The 12,163-nt window shown below is 36.8% G+C and overlaps 1 long non-coding RNA gene across 1 annotated transcript; it reads left to right on the top strand.

Moving 5' to 3' along the window:
• Positions 1-9,383: 9,383 nt before the first annotated feature.
• Positions 9,384-11,483, top strand: LOC118765765. The gene is made up of 3 exons (XR_005001637.1): positions 9,384-9,443; positions 11,118-11,122; positions 11,456-11,483. It is a non-coding gene; the product is annotated as an uncharacterized LOC118765765 (long non-coding RNA).
• The last annotated feature ends 680 nt before the right edge of the window (positions 11,484-12,163 follow it).

Genomic DNA, 12,163 nt, shown 5'->3' with positions numbered 1-12,163 from the left:
GTTACTAATTTTTAACCCCAGCGAAACAACTTTTGCAGCTGGTTTTCGACTAATGATCTGTGTTCAAGATATACTGTGAGTGAGGGAGTTTACTCCACCCTTCTCGGCGTTAGTAGCACCAGCAGACCAATGGTTTCTGGGTAGTTTACCATAGTCGGTACTAGGTATTAAACAAGCAATTGTTTTGGGTGGATGGCATTTCCTAGCGGTGAGTTGGTAGAATTGATAGCGCATTGATTGATTAGTTCTGTGTTGAGCCCTAAGCCTAATAAGGCCAGTTACCTTGTTTCTAGATTTCTATGTTGTTTAAGTGGTCGGAACAGGACGCTGTACGTCGTCGGTTGCTTTTTTTACAACAAAATGGACAGAAGCAACGGGAAATTAAGTGTTTAGCTCGAAAACATAACGCATCAGCCGTGGGATCGAAACACGACCTAAAGATCATGAGTACAATACCCTGGTGACTAGGCCATGGAATTTCACGTATTGATAGATTGTTTTGCAATATTATTTCATGCATTCTCAAAGCAAAACCCGGAAAAGGCTGTTTATGGAAGAGAGGCAGTCGCCTATGCATAACAGCCTCCCCTCTCCACAGTGCCGATGTTATCCAAGTGAAGGGCAAAAGCCGATACAGCTTCGGATCAGTGACCTCGCAACCCGTTCCTCTAGCCGAGTGAACTTGAGCAACGTGAAGTAAAGTGTCTTGGTCAAGAACACAACTCACAGTCCGGTCCCGGAATCGAACTCACTATGGTGCGCCCAACGCTCTAACCACTGAACCATGTGCTTTCCTACAGGTATATCATATAACTTATAATAACTATCTATCTATCTATCTATCTATCTATCTATCTATCTATCTATCTATCTATCTATCTATCTATCTATCTACCTATCTATTTATCTATCTATCTATCTATGTATCTATCTATTTATCTATCTATCTATCTATCTATCTACCTATCTGTCTGTCTGTCTATCTTTCTCTCTCTCTCTCTCTATCTATCTATATATCTATCTATCTATCTATGATCTATCTATATCCATGCATGCATACACACACACATACACACTTACACACACTCACTCACACCCACCCACACACATACATACATACAAATATATGTATTTAAATGTTTCTATACATGTAATTGGATTTTTTCTACTTAAACTCATGCAAGCATTGATATTAATAAGCACGAATATATTTATATTGCGAATTTTAACAACTCAATATACTAAATGCGTTTGCCCTGATAGTTATAAAATCTCCGTAACAAAGATGAAAAAACGATAACACACAAATTGTGATACTTTCCTGCGAGAAAATTATGCACAATTCCTGACCGATGCGTGTGTCGAATTTCAACAAAAATATTAAATATACCAACATCTTACCAACTGATAAGGCACATTTTCCTGTATTCTTCAATCCACTATTGTACATAGTAGATAATTAAATGGTAACTTTTGATGGTTTAGTCGACATGTATTTATTATTTTGGTTGTCACTCTTTTATGATGAAATGGAAACTATGCTGATTTTATGTCTCAGCAATATATATAAAACCTGCGGCGTTGTAACAAAGCGTTTGGTGGTGGACATAAAGAATTATGCTAATATAAATAATATAGTGCAATGAAGAAAATAAAGGTGGTTGAAATAGGTCACTTTCAGCAGAAAAATATTTCTGTCTGTTGCTTAATAAAGAAAATATTTCTCCAAACACAGCCAAAATATATCGATAATAATAATCTTGTCATAACATGAATATTTTAGCCGTCATGAATAAACATACGTGACTATTGTTCTTTGTCTCTCTTTTATATATATATTGAAGAATCATCTCACATGAATCATCAGAAAAGTAGAATCGGTGAAGCTTCCGACAAAATGCATCGTCATACGTTCTTAGTTCGAATTAGCAGAGGGTCAACTTTTCATTTACTTGTCTCGTGTCTTAAAATAAATACAACAAATACACATCAAGTAATAACTTTACAATTCCTAAGCATTAACTGCCATAGCGACACCTTTCCACCCACTCGGTTCGAAGTATTCAGGTCTTATCTTCGGGGTCAGAGTAACCTTTCCTGTTCCTTTTTGTTTCTTTTCTCAGTTATGCTAGTCCTGAAGACGGTCGTGCATGTTCTTCCAACTTTGAATAAGGAAAAAAAAAATTCGGTGATGGTCGTCTTAAAAATCGTATTCACATATATAAATTAAAAGCTTAGATTTAGACACAAAAATTATTACATTATATCAAGTAAATGAGGAAATAGATATAAGTAGTAGTTGTTTTAGCGTTGATGAATTGAATAATTTCGGTTCTAAATTTTACTAATCAAAAATAAATATTAGATTAAAATAAGTATATAAAATAGCTAGATACGAATGTCGATAGTATATGTCTATTATGGACAAACACAGTCGACATATCAATTACGCCGGTATTTATTTTAAGGTAACATCTTGAATAAACGCTGCGTTAGAAGGAGAAGAAATTTTGTCCTCCCAGCGGTCTTCTACAGGGTCAAATCCATTTCTGCGTTCTTGAAAACGAATACACAGCCACATACATGCTCGGAAAAGAATTCGTCGCCTCCAATACAGGAAAAACTAACATTATAGATACACTCACTTGCATATAGACAGGGTTTGGACACCAAGCATCATAGTATCGTAAGTTTGAAATATCTATGAAACCGTCATAAGCTTGTTTATTGTTATGATTTCTTGATTTATTGTTAATGCAGCTTAATATGTTTTGCTAAAATTGCTGTTTCTTTTCAGATATCATCAGTAAAAGGTTATGAAATTCATTAGAATGACAGATCTATCGGACTTAGAGGTCGAGTCGTTGGTGTTCGTATGGCAGGTGCTAGCGTAACGAAAACAGACGAAATGTTTAGTGTATCTCGAAGGTATTGACGGCCTTTGAGAAAGAGGGAAAACTTTCTATTAGGGACTGTAGGATTCTTACGCAAATTGCTAGAAAGGATCACAAAAGTACAGCTCCCAAAATTACTGCAGGGCTTAATGACCTCCTGAAGAACCAGTTTTAACAAAGATTGTTCACCGGGAGCTGCACAAATCCGGATTTCACGGGAGAGCTGCAAACAGAAAACCACTACTTTCAAAAACAAACGTTGCAAAGCATTTAGAGTGGAGTAAAAACCTACAGAATTGATCTCTACAGCAGTGGAAGAATGTTATTTTCTCGGACGAGTCATCCTTTACCTTATTTCCGATCACCTGCCGAGTATACATATGGAGACAGCCAGAAGAAGCATTTGACCCAGACTACCTTCTTTCAACTGTTAAACATGGAGGACCATCTGTGATGATCGGTGTGTGTGTGTGTGGGGGGGGTTACATCTTGGAAATCCGCCGGCCCAATAGTTTCCTTTCATGGCAGAATTGATAGTCAAGACTATTTACGCATTTTATTTGATCAAATTCATCCTATGATGGCGGAACTATTTCTGGAGGGGAACGAAGTCTTTCAGGATGATAATGCACGAATTCACACACCTAAAGTTGTTTAATGAATGGCACAAGGAAAGTTCTAGTGAAGCTGAACATCTTATCTGGCCACCACAGTCCCAGGATCTCAATATTAATGAACATTTATGGTGCATTTTAGAAAAAATGAATTCTCCCATATATATATATAATATATATATATATATATATATATATATATATTTGTGTGTGTGTGTGTGTGTGTGTGTGTGTATGTATGTATGTATATACTTATGTGTCTTTGTGTCTGTGTTTACTCCACCCTACCATCGGTTCAGGACCGATGTTAGTGTGTTTACGTCCCTGCAATATAGCCGTCCGGTAAAAGCGAAATTAGCATATAGAATAAGTACCAGGCTTACGAAGAATAAGTTCTGAGTTCGATTTATTCGACTAAAAGGTGGTGCTCCAGCAAGGGCGTAGTCAAATGAAGGAAACAAGTAAAAGAATAAAAGAACATACAAACTATGAGGTAATGCTTCAAACAAGTAAGAAAGTAGTCGATCAGATAACAGAGTAAAGATAATCTTAAAATAAAACGCACCAATCTTGCAAATAGCTACTCAGGGTTTCCTGGTCGAAATAATTTATTCCGCCATTTATCCAGCTGAAAGCAAGACAGTTTTTAAGTTGTGTTTTTCTTGTTTATAAGTCACGCTTATAAACCAGAAAAGTACAAGGAGAATAACAGATGTTACAATAATTCGATACCAAGTAGACGGAACCAGACGTTAATGGTTTACTAAGTATTCAGTGGCCTATTTTAAATTCAGACGAGACGTATTTTTTTAATGTGTACATAAAGAATTCAAGTATTTGTTCCTGGAGGTTTTCAAGTTTTTTATAGAGTTTTTCAATCGAATAGACTGAACAGTTTGTAGACCCATTAATATAGGATACGAATTTAGAGAATTTAGATCCATTTGATATCGAAATTAGTCCCTTCGTGCTTAATTTTCTAGATTAAAGCCGAAAGGGTAGTTGAATGCCTCTCATCACGATACCTAAAATCTGACAGATGGTTGTTATATCTGGATTTGAATTTTCCCTCCACGGCTCCGATTTAACGTTTGACATTTGTACTACCATTGTCATAGTTGACTGAAACCTGTTCTTTATAAACAACGAAAGATACATCACACTCCTATTCTAGAGGACATTTAGATTTGTCTATACATGTGCATCCGTAGAAGGCTTGAGTCATCTGTTGCTTACTGATATATGACTTAACATTAGGAGGGCAAGAAAAGATAACTTTTAGTGTGTCTTTTAAAGATTTTATTGTATCTGTGGTTTCTAGAGAAGTGGATATGCATTAAGTGCAAGAATATTCTACCTACATTTATCCTAACATTAAGGGAGAAAGCGGGGCGGACAAACCATAAAACTTTCTGAGACATATTCTTACGACTATATGACATATGTGAGTGGGGTTGTGGAAGTTTTTATCAGTAAAGCCGCTATCCTGTAGGCCATTGATATAATAAAGGGCAGCCTTTTCGACTATTTCTTTGGAAAAAGAAAGGCATGTGATCCTACGGTTAATATTTGGAAATGAGTTTTTAAGGACAATAGGTGGGTGACAGGAGTCTTCATTAATACATTTAAGGTTCTCTTTAGGCTTATAGAAGGGCTCATGAGAATTAATTTTGTGATGAAAGGAAACATCTAATGTCAGCTACAAATAGATTGGCATCGATAGATAATTTAAGTTCTAAAGAGCTGAAGGTAGAAATTAATTACTTTCAAAAGGAATCCATTGCATTGCTATCACAATTCTGTAATAATGCTAAACCATTATTGCGGTATATACCGATGCTATAGCCGGGTAATTTCGAATTAAGATATTTTAATATATATAAACCAACTAAAGCGCATATAGCCGCGCTATCATATAAACACATTGGAACATCAAATAGTGCGCTTTAATTATCTTTTTTTGTCCAAATAGATCCGTTACTGAATAACAATGCCATACGTGAGCGCTTAATGAGCTGTATTTCTTTTCTCGTTTGTGGTTATATAGGAGCGGCTCATATATTAATGGGTAAAAATGCGTAATATCAAATTATGTGAATTTCACTTAATTTTTATTGCAGGTGGATTTGAATCGAAATATGACCGAAAAACTGTTAGTCCATATCAACGAGTTTGATGATTCTTTAACTTTATTATTAATGTTTCGTAATATTTTTGTTTATTTGCTAAATCTAGTTTATTCTTAGCCAGTTTAATTACCATACACTTCGTTTCATTATGTTGAAACCTTATTTACCTAAAAAATTCAGCTGATAAACTGTCTTGCTTTCAGCTTGATAATTGACAGAATAAATATTATTATTCCGATCAGGAATGACTGGGTAGCTATTCACAAGTGATTTGGTTTTTATTGTAAGATTATATACATATATGCCATGGAAAGCATTAAAAACAAATCCTAGACCTTTCTACAAATGCGCTAAGGAAACAGTCATAATCTCTCTATATATAAACGGCAAAATGTCTGCGTGTGTGTCCTTTATACAAATCCACAATTTTTCAATTAGAGGGCTCGCACTTTCTATGGTCATTCACAACCGTCCAAGGGTGGTCGTGCACATCTTTACATTTCTCCAGTCACCCCGCAAAGCCATTAAAAAATCAATAGAAGTCACTTTTTTGTGAATTTTCTATCCAAACCCAATCAAAATGCTCGAAACTTGATACGCCAATTGAATGCCAGCTAGCTGTATGTGATTGGTCGGAGATTTGGACAGTACTCGCATGTATGTGCGCACGCACGCAGCTGTATATGCATGTACTAGCACTATGACTCGGCATTGCCGGGTCATAGTGCTAGTACAATATAAAATAGGACCATTGTTCCAAGGGAATTACTCACTGACTGGGGACCCAGTCTTTAATATTGCAGCTCTAAAAAGGAGGCGCCAACCATCAGTTACATCAACATTGAGCGGACAGGTGTAATAGCGACTATGGATGAAATGATCGGCAATTGGTCCTGATGGCTTCCCAGGTATTCTCTTGAAGTCATGTAAGCAGGCTTTAGCGAAACCTGTTCAGATACTTTTCCAAAGTTTCCTTGCAAGTGGTAAACTTTCTAAAAAGCTGAAAGAAGGCATTATATGCCCTATCCACAAAGGCGGAAGCAGAACAGATGCCAAAAAATACAGGCTAACCCCCTGATTTCACGTCTGTAAAGTCATGAAGCGAATCCTCAAAAAGAAGTTGATAATGTTTCTAAAAGAGAATTACCTGCTGAACAATACACAGCATGGCTTCCCTCCAGGAAGTAGCTGCCTCACACAACTCCTACAGCATGCACTATTGCTGGGTTTTGAAACAGCTGATTGACCATTCAGATTTCAGTGTGATATAACATGACTTTGCAAAGGCATTTGACAATGTAGATCACGGCATGATATGTCATAAGCTACGAGACCTTGGCATTGCTGGTAAACTGGGTGAGTAGCTGCATGACTTCCTTAAAGACAGAAATCAGGAAACTCAACTCCTAAGTAGCGTCCTCCAGGGGACTGGTCTGGGAACATTACAGTTCATAATAGCCTTCTTAGACATGCCCACGGTCACTCGGACAGCCACTGTCACTAGCTATGCCGATGGTACAAAATTATCACAGGTAACAAGAAACCAAGATGACGTCGCAAGTTTACAGCGGGACCTGAATTTGATATGCGATTGAGCCGAAAAATACAATATGCAGTTTAATGCCGGACAATTTCAAGCACTGCACTATCAACTCACGAATGCACTACAGCTTGCATGTACCGGACCCGAAGGCACTGCAATACCAGAGTCACAGGTAGTGAAAATCTCACAGACAAACACGCACAGACATATACGTACATACTATATATAATTGCGTGTGTGTGTATAGGACAAACTTCTTTCGGTCTCCGTCAACCAAATCCTCTAACTTGGATGCATAAGCATGTGAATGAGTATCAAACTACCTTCCACACGGCCACACCTGCATCTTATTGAAGAATTGTTGCAGTTGGTCTCAATTACACCCATTCTTTTCTTTCTTTCCCATTCATTTCGTTTCATTTCATCTCATTCCTGTTTTCATTGCTTAGATGCAAATATTACCCTTTTCTTTTCTTATATTGTAATCTCATGCACCTTAATAATTCAAAGTCTGATGGTATCAATATTCAATTTCCTTACTAATACCTAAAACAGAACATCTTACTCGACTGAGCTGTGTCACCAGATCCTCCCCTTACTGCTTGGATTATGATTTGAAAAGACGATACTTGTCCGTCTACGATATAATGACAAGCGCTTTTATGCAGCACGAGTACTTAAGGGAGCGTTAACGTAGTATTCTGTGTTCTAACACAACCTCCATGTTAAGATTACCTTTCGGTATTTCCACTTCTTCAATCGCTATTACTTAGTTATTTTGGTATTTAATACTGTTGTCTATATTCTTTGGCTTTTATCATTAATTCCTCTGTGATTGCAATGATTAAGTTAACAACTCCCGTTCTAGGCGACGCAGTGTTTTGTATATTGGCCAACGTGTCTTCATCAATGTTAATCTTTGTATTGCGAAATCCTTGCTAACATCTCTTTGGATTCCACATCTCTCATAAACAAGTGGTTCTTTTTTAAAAAGTGATTGATTAATTACTGCTCTAATAATTAACTCATGATCTTGATAATTGATTAATTCAATAGTTTCGAAGAATTGGGTATATTCTATTGACTTCGTATTTTTTATTCACCTCTCCCTTTTATTCACTTATCACCTAAATCTAGAAGTCTTACAGTATGCTCTCGACTATCAGTGCTTTTGTTTTATTATTTTCTTTATCAATTCATTTATTTATAGTAGTAAACACGTGATTTATGTCAAATTATCTTCCCCTAATCTAGTTGCCGAACCATTAAGTTGAAGACATGCCCCACTGAAATAGACAAGATTCAGGCATCTGGCTGATCAAGAGATACGGACAGGATATCTCGTCATTAGGGGATAATTGTCTTTTGTGGTTCTGCGGAGTGATTCTACACCATTGCCTTCAACAACTAATATTACGATGCAGATTCCTTTATCGCATTTACGAATGAGCTACCCATAAATAATACTGGGATTGTACATAGTGAATTTACTTTCGTGCAATGCAATTATCGGCACATGATGATGATGATGATGACGACGACGATTTTTTATCATTCTTGTTGTTGCTTGTTGTTGTTGTTGTTGTTGTTGTTCTTCTTCTTCTTCTTCTTCTTCTTTTTTTTATTAGGCGGCGAGCTGGCAGAAACGTTAGCATGCCGGGCGAATGCTTAGCAATATTTCGTCTGCCGCTACGTTCTGAGTTCAAATTCCACTGAGGTCGACTTTGCTTTTCATCCTTTCGGGGTCGATTAAATAAGTACCAGTTATGCACTGGGGTCGATATAATCGACTTAATCCGCTCGTCTGTCCTTGTTTGTCCTCTCTGTGTTTAGCCCCTTGTGGGTAGTAAAGAAATAGGTATTTCACCCACCGATACGTCCTGAGTTCAAATTTTGCTGAGGTCGACTTTGCCTTTCATATTTTCGGGGTCGATTAAATAAGTACCAGTTACGCACTTGGGTATATATAAACGACTTAATCCGTTTGTCTGTCCTTGTTTGTTCTCTCTGTGTTTAGCCCCTTGTGGGTAGTAAAGAAATAGGTATTTCGCCCACCGATACGTCCTGAGTTCAAATTCTGCTGAGGTCGACTTTACCTTTCATACTTTCAGGGTCGATAAAGTAAGTACCAATTGCGTACTGAGGGTGATCTAATCAACTGGCCCCTTCCCTCAAGATTTCAGGCTCTGTGCCTTTAGTAGAAAGGATTATTATTATTATTATTATTATTATTATTATTATTATTATTATTAGTATTATTATTGTTGTTGTTGTTGTGTTGTTGTTCTTCTTCTTCTTCTTCTTCTTCTTTTTTTTATTAGGCGGCGAGCTGGCAGAAACGTTAGCATGCCGGGCGAATGCTTAGCAATATTTCGTCTGCCGCTACGTTCTGAGTTCAAATTCCACTGAGGTCGACTTTGCTTTTCATCCTTTCGGGGTCGATTAAATAAGTACCAGTTATGCACTGGGGTCGATATAATCGACTTAATCCGCTCGTCTGTCCTTGTTTGTCCTCTCTGTGTTTAGCCCCTTGTGGGTAGTAAAGAAATAGGTATTTCACCCACCGATACGTCCTGAGTTCAAATTTTGCTGAGGTCGACTTTGCCTTTCATATTTTCGGGGTCGATTAAATAAGTACCAGTTACGCACTTGGGTATATATAACGACTTAATCCGTTTGTCTGTCCTTGTTTGTTCTCTCTGTGTTTAGCCCCTTGTGGGTAGTAAAGAAATAGGTATTTCGCCCACCGATACGTCCTGAGTTCAAATTCTGCTGAGGTCGACTTTACCTTTCATACTTTCAGGGTCGATAAAGTAAGTACCAATTGCGTACTGAGGGTGATCTAATCAACTGGCCCCTTCCCTCAAGATTTCAGGCTCTGTGCCTTTAGTAGAAAGGATTATTATTATTATTATTATTATTATTATTATTATTATTATTATTAGTATTATTATTGTTGTTGTTGTTGTTGTTGTTGTTATTATTATTATTGTTATTAATATCATTATTATTATTATTATTGTTATTATTATTATTATTGTTGTTGTTGTTATTATTATTATTATTATTGAGTGAGAGAGTAGTGCATACCATCAAGTTGACGCTGGGGTAAAATATACGAATCCCAGTATACCCATCATGACTACCCGTCTGATAAGGATACACTAGGCACATGCTTCACAACCCTATATGCGCGACATGGTGATCTCATATCAAGATAAACAGCACATGACCTTGCAGGTGGGGCTCAGTTAGAATTTTTCTTCTGGTCGAGTAACCCATCCCGCTCAAAAGGTCCCTGAATAAGGGTTGTTTTAGGATGTTGAACGAAACACCCAAGTTTCCAGAGGTGAATTATTCAAACCCCAAAGAACCCCACTTAACACATGACTATGATGCTCCCTCAATACTACTGCTCATGATCAGAGATGCACATATCGTCAGCCACCAAGGGACATGCTCAACTGGTTAATGTCAAACAACTGACAATCAAATTTGTGGTATTGAGCAGAATATTTGCTGTAGCCCATCTTTTATACCAAGACAAAACACCATATTTTATACCAAGACAAAACCCATCTTTTATACCAAGACAAAATTTATCTTTTATACCAAGACAAAACCCATCTTTTATACCAAGACAAAGCCCATCTTTTATACCAAGACAAAACCCATCTTTTATACCAAGACAAAACTTATTATTATTATTATTATTATTATTATTATTATTGTTAGTATTATTATTATTGTCATTTACTTTTAATCTGCATGTTTGATGCAATCACCTGCCGGGGCACACCCAGCGCCCTAGGGCAAGTGAAGGTTAAGAGTTGTTGAAATATAGCTGAAAGCTTGGGGAGGGGAAGTAGAGATATATCTCCATGTAATGCAAACACAGACATTTACATTGATAGGGTTTTTGTAAGGATGTGGGCAGTACTTGTTAGCACAATCTTTTGGATTTCCTTGAGACATGGTTTTCCAGGGATATTGTCTAGGTGTTTCTGACATCCCTTTTTTATCATACCTAGGGCACCTACAATAACAGGAACAGTTTTTGTTTTAAGATTCCACATCCTCTGTATTTCGATTTCCAGGTCCTTATATTTACTAAGTTTGTCAAATTCCTTGACAGATACATTTTTATCAGTGGGGACGCTTACTTCTATTAGTCTGCAGGTATTTTCTTCCCTGTCTTTAACAATTATGTCTGGTCGATTAGCCTTGATCGTTATTATTATTATTATTATTATTATTATTATTATTATTATTAAGCGGTGAGCTGTTAGAATCGTTAGCGCCACTAACGACCTGCTTGACGGTATTTCGCCTGTCGCTACATTTTGGGTTCAAATTCTGCCGATGTCGACTCTACGTTTCAATATTTCGAGGTCGATAAAATAAATACCCGTTGAACAATGGGATCGATGTAATCGACTCATTCCCTACCCTCAAATTTCTGCCCGTGTGGCAAAATTTGAAACCATAATAATAATAATAATAATTATTATTATTATTATTGTCGTTGTTGTTGTTATTCTTATTATTACTTTATTTTAACCACCATTCTGTGAAGTCACAGAAATGGTTTTCTGTAAGTTGAAACAGTATTTGTAATATTTTCGGTTTTCTAAGGCCCCGTCTTTTAATTTCTATTGTTGCCATAACATTTCGGAGATTGTCTGGATTGTGCAGATAGTATTTTTGTGTAGAAATACGCGCTGCAAAATATTTTTTTTATTTTAACGACTTTAGACAAAAGCAATTATTTCGCAATTTTCTGCAATTTTTTAAAGATGACGGATAATGTTCGATAAAGGAACGCGCACCTTGAGAAATTTTTGGAACAAGGGAAGAAATGACAACATTGAATGGCTTAAACTTAATGACGTCACCATGGCGAAAGATGTTTCGTCTCTAAGCAATATCAAAACTTTAGGTATCGGCAATTAGAACAATAACAGCAACAGCAGCAGCAGTGAA

Source organism: Octopus sinensis, linkage group LG13 (genome assembly GCF_006345805.1).
Source record: "Octopus sinensis linkage group LG13, ASM634580v1, whole genome shotgun sequence".
Lineage (NCBI taxonomy): Eukaryota > Metazoa > Mollusca > Cephalopoda > Octopoda > Octopodidae > Octopus > Octopus sinensis.
Note: the sequence above shows the minus strand (reverse complement) of the source record. Positions and strands in the feature narration are given on the sequence as shown.